The sequence below is a fragment of the Micromesistius poutassou genome (genome assembly GCF_964030765.1).
Source record: "Micromesistius poutassou genome assembly, chromosome: 7".
Taxonomy (NCBI): domain Eukaryota; kingdom Metazoa; phylum Chordata; class Actinopteri; order Gadiformes; family Gadidae; genus Micromesistius; species Micromesistius poutassou.
In genome coordinates this window covers 10043835-10056519 of record NC_140277.1, presented here as the reverse complement: position 1 = coordinate 10056519, position 12685 = coordinate 10043835, and positions in this window count along the sequence as shown.

Here is a 12685-nt window from a genome sequence, read left to right as displayed (position 1 = left end):
GGTGTGTGTGTGTGTGTGTTTGTGTGTGAGGGGGGGTTATCTCAGGAGAAGTATGGCTGAGATTGGGTCCCAGCGTCAGGGCAAACGTGAGAAGAAGTTTTGTTTATCAGGAAAAGTAGATCCCTCTAAACCTAACCCTAGAGTTAGAGAGATAGATATATATCATATATACAGTGTGTGTATATATATGTATATATATATATATATATATATAGAGAGAGAGAGAGAGAGAGAGAGAGAGAGAGAGAGAGAGAGAGATTGTTAACTCTAGGTATAGAGGTAGAAATGGATAGTAAGATATATAGAGCTAGAGAGTAAGATAGGAAGAGATAGAGCTATATCAAGGTAGATTGATTGAGATAGATGGAAAGCTAGACAATGATTGTGGAGAGAGATAGTGAAAAGTGACATTCATCTTGCTGAGAGAGAGAGAGAAAGGGAGAGATACAAGGGAGAGGTTAACCGGACAGATTCTTCTGCCCTGGAAGGAAATGTGTCATTCTGCTAGTATATTATAGAAAACATATTGATTTCTCTCCACCTCCCCTTTAAGGTTGGGCTCCCAGTGCATCTGAGGAAACGCATGCAACGCTGTCTTTAATTATTAACTCAGGCAGGCCAGGAAATATGAAAATATGCTTCTGATTTTATTATCTGCAATAACATCAGCATTTTTTTTCTTAATACGATTTTTCTGAATTGACACTTCCAGCTTCAGAATAATTAAAAACTTTTGTTCACTGTGTGACTTGATGCAAAAACAAAACAAAAAAGTTTTCCATTATTATCAGCAATGATGACAGTAGTAAATGATAAGTTATATTCGAAAAATAGCTATAAAATTATGAAATTATAACATAGTTAGCGGTAATTAATAGTCCAGAAACACTTTAAGCAGAGACAGTAAACCTAGTTTACTGTAATGAATATTTTGGAAACATTATGAGCAGAGATAACAGTAGCTGTTATTCCAGAAACAAAACAGGACAGTAGCCATGTGTTTTTTCAGCCATTTATTTAATTTCCTCCAAATATTGACCTATTATTGAATACAGCTGCAGCCTGGCGTTTTAAAAACAAGTCCCTCATCCGTCTGTTTTTGTCCGTTCTTGCTGGAAAAACAAAGCAAGGTGGAGGAATTCCGACACACCCTCAACCAGGCTTCAGCTGGCCCACAACCAACCTCTCTCTCTTTCTGCTAATCACTTTTTTGTCCCTCTAGCAGTCTCTCTTTGCCTCTTTATCATTATCTCTATCATTCTCTCTCTTACTCTAGGTATTGCTCTCTATCTCTCTCTCGCTCAGATTCAGATTAAGATATTGATTCAGCTTCAAAGGGCTTTTATATTTCCAAAGCTCTCTCTCTCTCTCTCTCTCTCTATCGTCATCCTGGAGCCGCGGGCGGTGCGGTTATGCTCGTCTGCTGGGGTGGAGGAGCAGTTTATGACCTCTGTTGTGTTTTTATTGAGGAACAGGTGTGACATGACATAATAGCGGAGGCTCATAACTTCCTTAAAATTTACAAAACAGTTTTCATTATACATCCTTAAAAATCCATACAAAAAAAAAAATCCTCTGCATCCCATATAGGGCCAACCAACCGTCAAATGTGATTGAGCAATGAAACCAAACACAACAATAAGTCACATGACCTTAGTGCAGTCCTGTATTGACTTATTAAGTGTTCACTCAATCTCAAAGCTTCTCAGAGCCCGCTCCACTGTCACGATTAGATGAGGAGAGAGTAGGGGTGGGGGGTAATTGGAGGCGTGCGGGGAGTGGACCACTGGGTGGGAGACAAGGCACCCAGGAGCAAGGGAGTCACTGTGTTTACAATGGCCAGAAGAAGAAAATTGTGGTTGATTCGTTTTGCTGTGATTCAGTAGTTAGAAATGAATGGCTTACAATCTTGGTTTTATCTGTGTAAACGTTGACAGTGACTCCTAACCCTGATCTCATCTGACAAACCAAACCCAACCGTAATTCATCCACTGGTAGATTCTGTCCCTTAATCTAACCCCTACTCTAACCCATACACCTTGACTCCCTTTCTCTGAACTTTAACCAATCAACTAGTACACTCTAACCCTGAACCCTAACCCTAACCCATTCACTGTTACACCTTGAATCCAACCCTGACTCACAAAATCTGACTTACAAATCTGCTCTTACATTCCAAATACTGTATGTGTATGCTTGTACCGATTTGTTTTTTACACACTCACACACACACACACACACACACACACACACACATGGACCTGAACGTTACTTTTGGTAATCATTCTTCCTTGTCATTTATAAATAAATTTATTACAAAGTTGAAACCTAAATTAAAACCAGAATCCCTATATTGGGAAAACACACTGCTGTTCAACAGCCCAAAGGTAAATTATGTTTACACATTTGTTTTTCCACTGGTGTTTTTCTTTACAGGAACTTTTGGCTGAACTGTATCGGTGACTTTCAGGTCTCTTTGTTTTCTTTGGGAGACAAAGTCTTCAGAGACCCGAGGTTCACAAACCTCCAGAGTTTACAGTGTTCCTGAGAACCTTGAGAGAGAAGGCGTCCGTGACCGTCCTGTTTTCAGATGACTTGGAACCTGTGTGTCTTGGCTGCGCCGTGAATTTATTACCACGTGGAAAAAAGACCTGAAACTATTCCACCGGTAAGGGAAACCAAAGTGTCTCTGGGCGAACAGCCTCTGTGTTCTCATGAATCAATTCCTCCAGAGATGATAATACAATAATAATAGAAAACAACATCTGGCTTGGATTGGGAGGGGTGCTGATTCATTCCCATAGAACTTGTCTCTCTCTCCGCTCTCTGCTCCGCCATACAGGAGACACTTAACTGGATCTTATGACCCCCACGGCCCTCAACGTGTGATGGAGGTTTGTTGTTTTTGTGCTGATCGAATCCTCCCTCCTGTCTCCTGTGTCCTGGCGTGTGCTCGATTTATCGTCTGTGCCTGTCGTGTGTGATTTAGTGTGTGAGGGCTTCATTAGATAATTGAATATTGGGTGTGTGTAGGTGTGGTAGTTGTTTATTGGTTTATCAGATGGCAGCTGGGAGTATATAAAGTCAGATCTGTGAGAACAGGAAGAGGCCTAATGGGCATTATTCATTCTCAAATTTTTGGGGTAACCATGACATCTCAATGGATTAATTTTAAATTGTGCATTCCATTTCCCCACCAAGGTAGGATTAAGAATGGATTTTGATTCAGTTGTCATGGTTTCAGCAAAGAATAAGGCCCATTGCCACTACTCCCTTCCAGCCAACCACTCAACCGTCCCAGTTTGGTGTATTTTGATTTGGGTCACACTGGTTTATTCTCTCCTGTGAATGTGCTGTGTGTGTTCAACTTTGGAATTTGAATTTATGTGTGTATGTAGAATACTTGGCGACTGTGATGCCAAATGGCGGCCAGGAGCAGGATCGCAGGTGCAGTAATTCAATAGGTCTGTAAAGCTGCCTCTGTACACCTGGGATCCAACTGGGAAACACAGACACTCACACACACCTACGTACATAAAAATTTACGGTTGAGCTCCTGCTAGAAGCAGCCCATATCATCAGTAAGTGTGTCAGAGTTTCGGCTGGTCCCTGAGTCACGTCTCTGTTTTTTAAAAGGTGACATCATCACCGAAAGGTGATGATGGATGTGGAAAAAAAACAACGGCCCTTTTTTAAGCAACTTGGGCCCCGTCCACACTAACCCGGGTAAATCTACAAACGCATGAATATTTATCCGTTTAGCCCTTCCGTCCACATTAGAACGGCGAATTCCGACACTGAAAACGATGCTTTTCAAAAACGATCACTGAGGTGGATAAATGTGAAAACTCTGGGTTCGCGTTGTAGTGTGGTCAGGGTAGATGAAGGCTTTCAGAGACGATGACGTTCGGTTGCCATGATGCTGCCACACGCTTGCGCTCGAGACAGAGACGCTCATCTAAACAAAAATGGCAGGTGAAATGGAAATTATGATTTCTCTGTGCAATGTACTTATGTATCTTCAGTTACAACTGGGCATACTGTCTCATACATATTCGTTACTCCAACACCGAAGGCGAGCGCTGTACTTGCTGTGCTTAAGCGATGGGAAAAAAAACACAAAGACGCCAGTTCAAACCGTACTTGGAGCTGCGTTTCTAAAAGAAAAAAACTTTCGCCTTTGTGCTTTTGGTTTGAGCCATATTTTTGCTTGTGAGTGAAAATGATAAGCCAGCTGATCAACTGCAACTATCAGCTGATCGCGTGCCTGTAAACTAAACAGAGCGGGGTGGCTGTTTATCAAAATCATTTCAGTGTGGAACGTGGATGCAAAACATTCCGTAAACTATATGAAAACGATAGTGTGGATGGAGATTGTTTTCATTGCGAATGTGCGTTTTTATATTTACCCGGGTTAGTGTGGACAAGGCCTAAAAATCTCCTGTAGATTCCAGCAGAATATGGAGAATGATTGCATCGCAAATAATTCAGTGAAAGACCGCTGACGTTTAATTTGTTTGCGGATACTTTGCATTCCAGATACTCAACACAAACTACCAAAAGTTAGCACATTTGCACCCGGCCGTGGAGACACATGAATACCCTGACACACATACATACATACACCTTCACATTTTCACATATGCCTCCCACGAAATGACCTCTTGGATGGAAGCAACCGCAAGCTTACATGCAAAGGCTTCATTACGCTTAAGTTTGTTGTTCTAGGGTTTTCCTCTTCCTATTTACTGAGAGAGAGAGAGAGAGAGAGAGAGAGAGAGAGAGAGAGAGAGAGAGAGAGAGAGAGAGAGAGAGAGAGAAGGGACATCCGTGATCCTATCTACCAACCAAAATAAGAGCAATTTGCTTGAGAGTGCTCCCTGACAATTACGAACGCACATGAAAGAGGACTAAAAATAGCGTGTTTGTCACTGCAAGTAAGAGGCAAGTCGGAGCAATGGGTTGTTAAAATGTTTTGCTTTGCTTCTTCCTCCCTAGTTGTGAACAGTCATCGCGGATGTTTTCGTAATATTATTTGTTTTCCATTAGGCCTGATTGCAGTCCACTCACTGCTTTGTTTACACTGTGTTTGCACGGGATCTCGTCGTCATTGTGCAAAGTCGGCCAGCCCTGGAATGCTAGCATCCTCAAACCTCGGATCGGTTGGAGCCATCAACGTCACGTCTAATGAGTGTTCCGTCAACCCAGCAATTTCCCAGATGATGACAATTCTTTGTATTGATTGGGGGGATGGGCAAATTTTCAGTTTGCCCCGGAAAAGCTGCCATAGTGCGTCCGACGGGTCTTTCCAAACCAAACCTTTCCAAAATTTCTTGATAGCATCTGCTAACGTCGTCCACCCACCAATTTCCCAGCAACCAATTTCCTTGATTGTTTGATTGTTTGTAATGTATAAATAAATGTTTTGTGACTTCCTGCGGAGCACATATAATGTTAAAGTGCTACTGTGTGTTCACACCAAAAGCGAAGACGCGAATACTTACAATGCAAAGAATAGATTGATGCAGATTTTCCGCCTGCAAAGCCGACGGTGTGGATGGCTTCAATGGCGTGGCACCAACGATCTGGTTGACGTGTGATTGGCCTTGCGTGAGTGATGCAGATTCGTTATTCGAGTAGAATTTTTTTAACTTTCATGCAAATTTCGCTTGATGCTGAATCACTCAGAAAATTTGCTGTTCACAATCTTGTCCAGGTAACGTGAGTAGAACATTCATTTCGCTTTTGGTGTGGACGCACCTCTAGACTGGGCACGTCACGTCGAGTGCGTCATGTCGAGCCGTAAGGAAAGGCTCCCACTTTCATCAATGAGAGCTGCTACACTTACCCACCGGTTCACTTTGTATTGGACGCATTATCACGTGGGGTCGATTGTCGATTCGAATGGCCGAACGCACGCTGCCCATGGTGCTCATTTGTATAAAGTTAACAGAAGTTTAACTTTTGTCCCGCCCCTTAAACGTGTCGCAATCTCCCGCCCCGCACAGGAGACTTCCCCAATCCCTTGCCCCATGCAAAATATAGCGTCCGATACAAAGTGAATGGGGAATGTTGCCGAACACAGAGCACATTTTTGGTGGGGCCGGCCCGTCAAGCCAATAGCATATGGACCACGAATTTCTCATCTTTGTAGCGCGACACAGACAAGAACTAGAACTTTTAATGTAGCAAAGAACAGGGAGAATGTAGCGGGCTGTATCTTTTCAGTTAAATTTGACTCAAACATTCTGAAACATTACAGGGCCATGTATTTTGGGCTTTAAGTGGTTACTAAAAGTGAAAACCGGTACAAAAACACACCATTTCTTAATGGCAATGTAATGGCGGTATGTTATAGGTCTTATAGGTTAAAGGTATATCTTATTCTCTTTATGCTCACTTGTCAATAGTGGTGCAGAGGTCATCTTTTCTCTGCAAATAGGCTAATATGGTTGAACACAAGGAATGCATTGTTCATTCGAGGTGAACAGGTGGTGATACATAGTTAAAAAAAACTTTACCAAACCAGTTGGTGGATTTGAAATGCTTGAAGGCTGTAATCGGAAGAGATGGAAAAAAAGTATATATGGTCAAAGTGGAGCTGTACAGTTTGAACAGAGAACAATGAACATTCCTTAGGACTGCTCATCACATTCAAGGTGACGACATGACTCTGCTATGACTGGGAGGTTGGAGAAAGTAGGTCAGCAGGTAATAAAGAGGATTTTGGGGAAGCAGTGGGATCTTGGAGGAGGAGGAGGAGGAGGAGGTTGGGGGACAGGGAGGAGGTGGGAGGAAGAGAAGATTGGGGAGGAAGCGAAGGAGGAGGTATGAGGATAAGGGAGGCTGGAGATCAGGAAGGAGATCAAAGGAGGTGGGAGGAGGAGGAGATGGCTGAAGGAGGAGGAGATTGGAGAACGTGAAGGAGATTCGAATAGGTGGGAGGAGAAGGAGGAGATGATGGGACGAGGAAGAGGAGATAAGGGGATGATGAGGAGGTGGTAGACGGAGATTGGGGGACAGGGAGGAGGTGGGAGGAAGAGAAGGTTTGGGAGGAAGCGAAGGAGGAGGAGGAGGTGGTAGAAGGAGGAGGAGGTTGGAGAATGTGAAGGAGATTTGGTGGGAGGAGAGGGAGGAGATGATGGGACAAGGAGCAGGTGGTAGAAGGAGGTGGGGGGACAAAGAGGAGGTGGGAGAACAAGAAGGAGGAAGAACTGGTGGGAGAAGGAGGTTGGTGGACAAAAAGGAGTTTAAAGGAGGTGGAAGGAGGTAAGGGCACAAGGAGGTGTTGGTAAAGGAAGAGGTTGGAGGACGAGACGGAGGTGGGAGTAGGAGGCTTGGTGGAGTGGTGTTTGATGACCTCCCTCCACTAACTCAATTTACAGTGTGTCATACGGTAAGACATGTGGTCTGTTTTGGATAAAGCAAGCTTCATTTGGGCCTCCTGTGATGATACGGTGTGTATGTGTGGGGGGTGTATTTGCTAAGGCATAACATGCAGTATCAGGTGTATGAACTCTCCTTGGACCATGGTGACAGAATGTGTTGTTTTGATACGGCTGATATATTTAAAAAAGAAAAACAGTAGACACAGATGATGATGAAATATCCCACTAAGTGTCACAGTTATGAATGGTGCAATGACTCATTTCAACTGTTAATCACATTACTATTGTATTATTGTGACTCACTTTAGTGGGTTCAAACCCATCATTTTGAATGCCTTTCTATTCACTAAGACAGAAACGTTACAAAATGCAATAAGGTTCTGGTTTCGAAACCAAGTATCCTTAGTCTAGCTGTAGGCATCCTTGAGCAAGAGGTCCTAACCCCTACCTGCACATTAATTACACTTATCTAAATAAAATTAACAGTGAGAAAAACTCATCTGCTAAATTATTCATCATATTACATACACTCCTGCAACCTTAAGAGTTTGGCAACAAGGAACACCAATATTGTTTATAGTCAATGAAGTAGCAATGAATGTGAAAAATATTAAAATATAGCATATGTTTGCTGTTAGTTGTGGAAGATAACAGCTATAAAGTGTGAACTTTAAGCTGCTCCACAAAGTCTTGTCTCATACGGTATGTATATTTGCCTTCCCTTTGTCAACATAGTTTTCATACCAGAGGGTTTGTGTGAACATGACTTTCCAGTCACATTCACACAAACTCTCTGGTTGCCTAGTTTAGCTCCTTAACTCCCATCTGACATAAATGCTCTTTTTGTGTTTTGATCTAGCCTCATCATCTGGGTGAACCCAAACCTGTGGCCTTGATTTAACATTTGGCTGCCCTCATTTCTGCTGAAATAATCTGTATACGAATACGATAAGAAATTACTCGACTAATTATTATTTATTTTTTCAGGGGGAAAAAATGCTTAGAGGTAACTCCCCACATACTTCTCACACAAGAATTTCTTAACCTCGTAATCGTGTCTCTGATAATGTCGGACAAATTATCTTATAGCATTACGGCATTCCTATTACTCCTTTTGGTTAGGTTTTTGTTCATTGTTTATCATTATGTACCACTTAGTTTCCCACCAGTATAAACATACAATTTAGCATAGTGTATCAGAGAGACTCCTTGGGCAGGTAAAAGTTCAGTGTATTGCTCAAGGGCACAGAGGTTGTTGGAGTAGAGCCATTTAGAGACAATTTAGAGACATTTTGAATTTGGAGAGAAACAAATCTATACAAAAGCTTACTAGCTTCATTCTAGTATATTTCCCCATAACTCCTGAATATTTCATGGATTTGTTCTGCCTCCATATCTGTAGCTTGTATTTAATGTAGTCTCTTTGTTTGTATTGTATATGTTTAATACATTACACCATGGTTTACACACCTTATTAGTTAAGCAGTTGCATTGTCTGGAAACCCTCATAGCCTACAACCATGGAAGGAACAACCAGGGCCGTAATAGATGCAAGACTACGGTTGCTGAACTCAACCAGATGCATGTGCAGGTTGACTTCAGGAATCCTCCTCCCTGCTGAGTCAGCCCCCTTGCATGTGTAAACATGCTGTGGAGAAGATACACTCGATTCTCCTTCGACTTGCAGATCTAGGAACATCTGGAGTAGGAGGGAGGTGTTGGGTTATATGTCTTGCAGATGGAATCTGATCCGAGACTCAGTTAGCAATAACAGGGTTACAATGGAACTGTAACAAGATAAGAGTAGCGATTTACTTCCATTGATGAGTCTATGATTTCCAGCTCAGATATTAATCATGGCTGGAGATCTTCCAGAGCTTGTTACAGACTATTGTTTTATTGATTTGCCTGGAGACAGGAGTCCTGGGTAACACACCCTTCAAGCTGGGTGGCAGCAAGGGTCCACATGACTGTATCTCCAACCTGTTAATCCAATCTGTGTCCTGATAAACATTATCATATTATACCTTCTCAATGATGTTGAAAATCATCATCTTCGTGCCAGTGGCACCCAGAGAATAGCAATGTTTGAAGCACCTTGAAACACAGTAATTCCCTTTAAACATTTGCCCACGATGAAAATTGCTGCTGTTACGGTTCTAACTTAAGCAGTTAGCAAACATTTTTTTATGTATTTTTGTCATACTTAGTGTGTACTGACCTTGTTAAAAGTTAGCAACACAACCCTAGAGATTCAAACACAGCTCTGTTCTCTCCCTACTAAACAGTTGGGAACAGTTTTAGTCGAAAGCAATCCACTGAAGTGTTTCAAGTGAATCAATTGACATTTTCAAAGCTGATCTGTTGCTGTTTTTTCCCATCATTATGAGGTAGCATGTACCGACACCTCTGCTTATCTCGGTGCGATAACACCAACCTGGGCTCTGTTATTTGAGCTCTTTTGGGGCTGGGGAGACACAGTAGAGCTATACTTATGTACTTATACCCAGATCAGAGGGCAGGTGGGGAGCCAAGCTCGCCTGGAGGAGGGAGTGCAGACAGCCCCTTGATGTGTCCAGTTCCAGGACAAGTAGCTTCTCGTTAAGGGGGGGGTCAAATGTAATTGATTGATTGATTGATTGGAGGGTGATTGTTTTTTCTTGTTCTTCTTCTACGGAATTTAATTTACAAGTTTTTCTTGACTAACATAATTTTATTTTCAATTGTGATTTCAATCTCAAACCCAATAACAATTTAAAGTTCACATTTGGAATGAATGTTTGGCTAACCTTTTGTACTGGACTGGCAAAAATGAAACCCACATTTTATTTCAATTTACTTTGCTGTTGTTTCTTTGGACAGTTCATCCTCTTGAACACTTTTTGGCCTGCCGTGTCACGGAACGGAAGGAAAACATTGGATGGAATGCTTTGTGTGTGACTGCACAAAGTGACGATTGAGACGGAGGGAAGAGGGCTTAATACATGATTTCCTCGTATTTGTGTTAAGATAAAACACAATAATGTATTTTATCTGAACCAGTTATGAACCTCACTGGTTATTCATAACCAGTGAGGATTCTTTCGCGATCCACAATGTCCATAGCCTAGTCAACCTTGAGCAAGATGCCCTAACTAGTACCAACAGCAAGAAGTACTACACAGGGTGGACATAGTATTATTCATTACTAATAACAAATTCATAATGAAGAAAGTCAGAGTAAATACACAGGGATTCTTTTGGGTCGCATTATCCTAAAAGAGGAGCAAATTCATGATACATATTGGTTGACTAATACCACACAATAGTGGTTTTATTAAAATACATTTAAAATGACAATAATTATACATATTTGACAATCAACTTGTGCCAAATACGGATTATGATGCCTCAGAGAAAATGTTTTGAAGAAGACCCTTGAGATGAGCTATCTCAGTTCCAAGGACGACCGAAGAACGCAGAAACACATTCCAGTAGAATCATTTATGTTGATAATTTAGCAACAGAAACAATTACACCCTAAGCTCCTTCACTTTGCCCATAAATGGTAATGGTAGTAACTTCATTGTTATATTATTGGCCCCTATGGTATGTTAAATGTTTGTACATCAAATGTTGTTAAAAACTCCTAATATGTACAGCAGCCAATATTAGTGGGATTTTAACTGGATAAACAAGCCTCATAAATGCACATCATCAGTTGTTAAGCTCTTTTAATGAGCGTTACGTTTTCAAAAGCACACTTTTGTTTTTCCATTACAACTTTTCTTTTGACGGGCGATTGGAAGGTCAGGTAAGATACTGACCATACTAAACCATACACAAACACACAGACACACACATTTCTTCAACCAGACACACACACACATGCACACATACCCAGATACGTATACGCAATTATACACACAATATCTAAGTGAGTAGGCCTGTGTACCTAATGTAAGCCTTGTGACATCTAGTTGTTTATGTGTGGTCTAGTATAAACTGGATTCACTCATAAAATATGTTCTAACTAGACAGACGTCAATGTGTGTGTGTTTGAGAGCATGTGTGTGTGTGTGTGTGTGTGTGTGTGTGTGTGTGTGTGTGTGTCTGTGTCTGTGTTTGTGTGTGCGTGTGGGAATTTGTGGATGCACGTGTGTGTGTGTGTGTGTGTGTGTGTGTGTGTGTGTGTGTGTATGTGCACATGACACACACATGTCAAAGGGAAAGCAAGTGGGCCAGATTAAAGTTGATGTGATTGCACTCACTAGAATAAGAAGTGTTTAATAACTATGTCTTCTCTGCAGCTGGAAGCTGAACTGGCTTGTATAAAAGAGTAGCTGTGCAGTGGCACAGATGGTACATAAAGGGACAACACAGGCAATGTGTTCAGAACAAACACACACTCATGAACACACACACACACACACACTCATTCAGACCCACTAATGCACACATCCACACACACACACAAGACATATATTACCGACATCTACACATTGAAACAAACCTACAGACTTACACAATCGTTTAGGAACATGTGCACAGACACACACTACATACAGACGTACAGGCACACACTATCTTACACATAAACACAGACATATAGACACACACACACACACATACACATTTGTAAAAATTGTTGTAAAATGATCCTCTCTATAATGCAGGGGGAATATCCTAGGAGACCCTAGACTCTCGCCTTGGGCATGAGTCTTCAAAGCCAACACAGCCCTTTACTGAAAGACCAGAACGCGAGGCAGGCTTTGATTTGGGCCTAAGTGTGCGTGAGTGTGTGTGTATGTTCATAAGGCAAAAGATTAAAGATGGCTGCCAAGGCATGGTCTTTGTGAAGTGAACTCAAGGTGGTTACTGTTGGCCTTTGTTGCACAAAGCGGGCTGCTGACAATGTTGCCACAGATAGCTATCCTAGAGCTGCTAACAAAGCTGCTGGGAGGCTATCTGTAGCTACATTGTTAGCTGGTGTTTTCAGGAGATTTCCCCATGAGAAACAATCTGGCCACTGTCTCGGTTTGTTTGTTGAAACATAACAACTGCATTCGTGCCGGTTTAGTGGCGTGGGAGGAAGAGTAGGGATGAGAGACACATGGAGCAGACACAGACAGACAGATAAGTAGACATACAGACAGGATGATAGAGAAACATAAAGGCAGATGGGCAGACTTGCAGTTTGCCAGACAGGCAGACAGACAGACAGACAGGCATGTTGAAAGAAAGATAGGCAGGTAGACAGACAGGCAGACAATTGCAGGCAGGTATACAGACGTACAGGCTGACGAACAGAAAAGGAC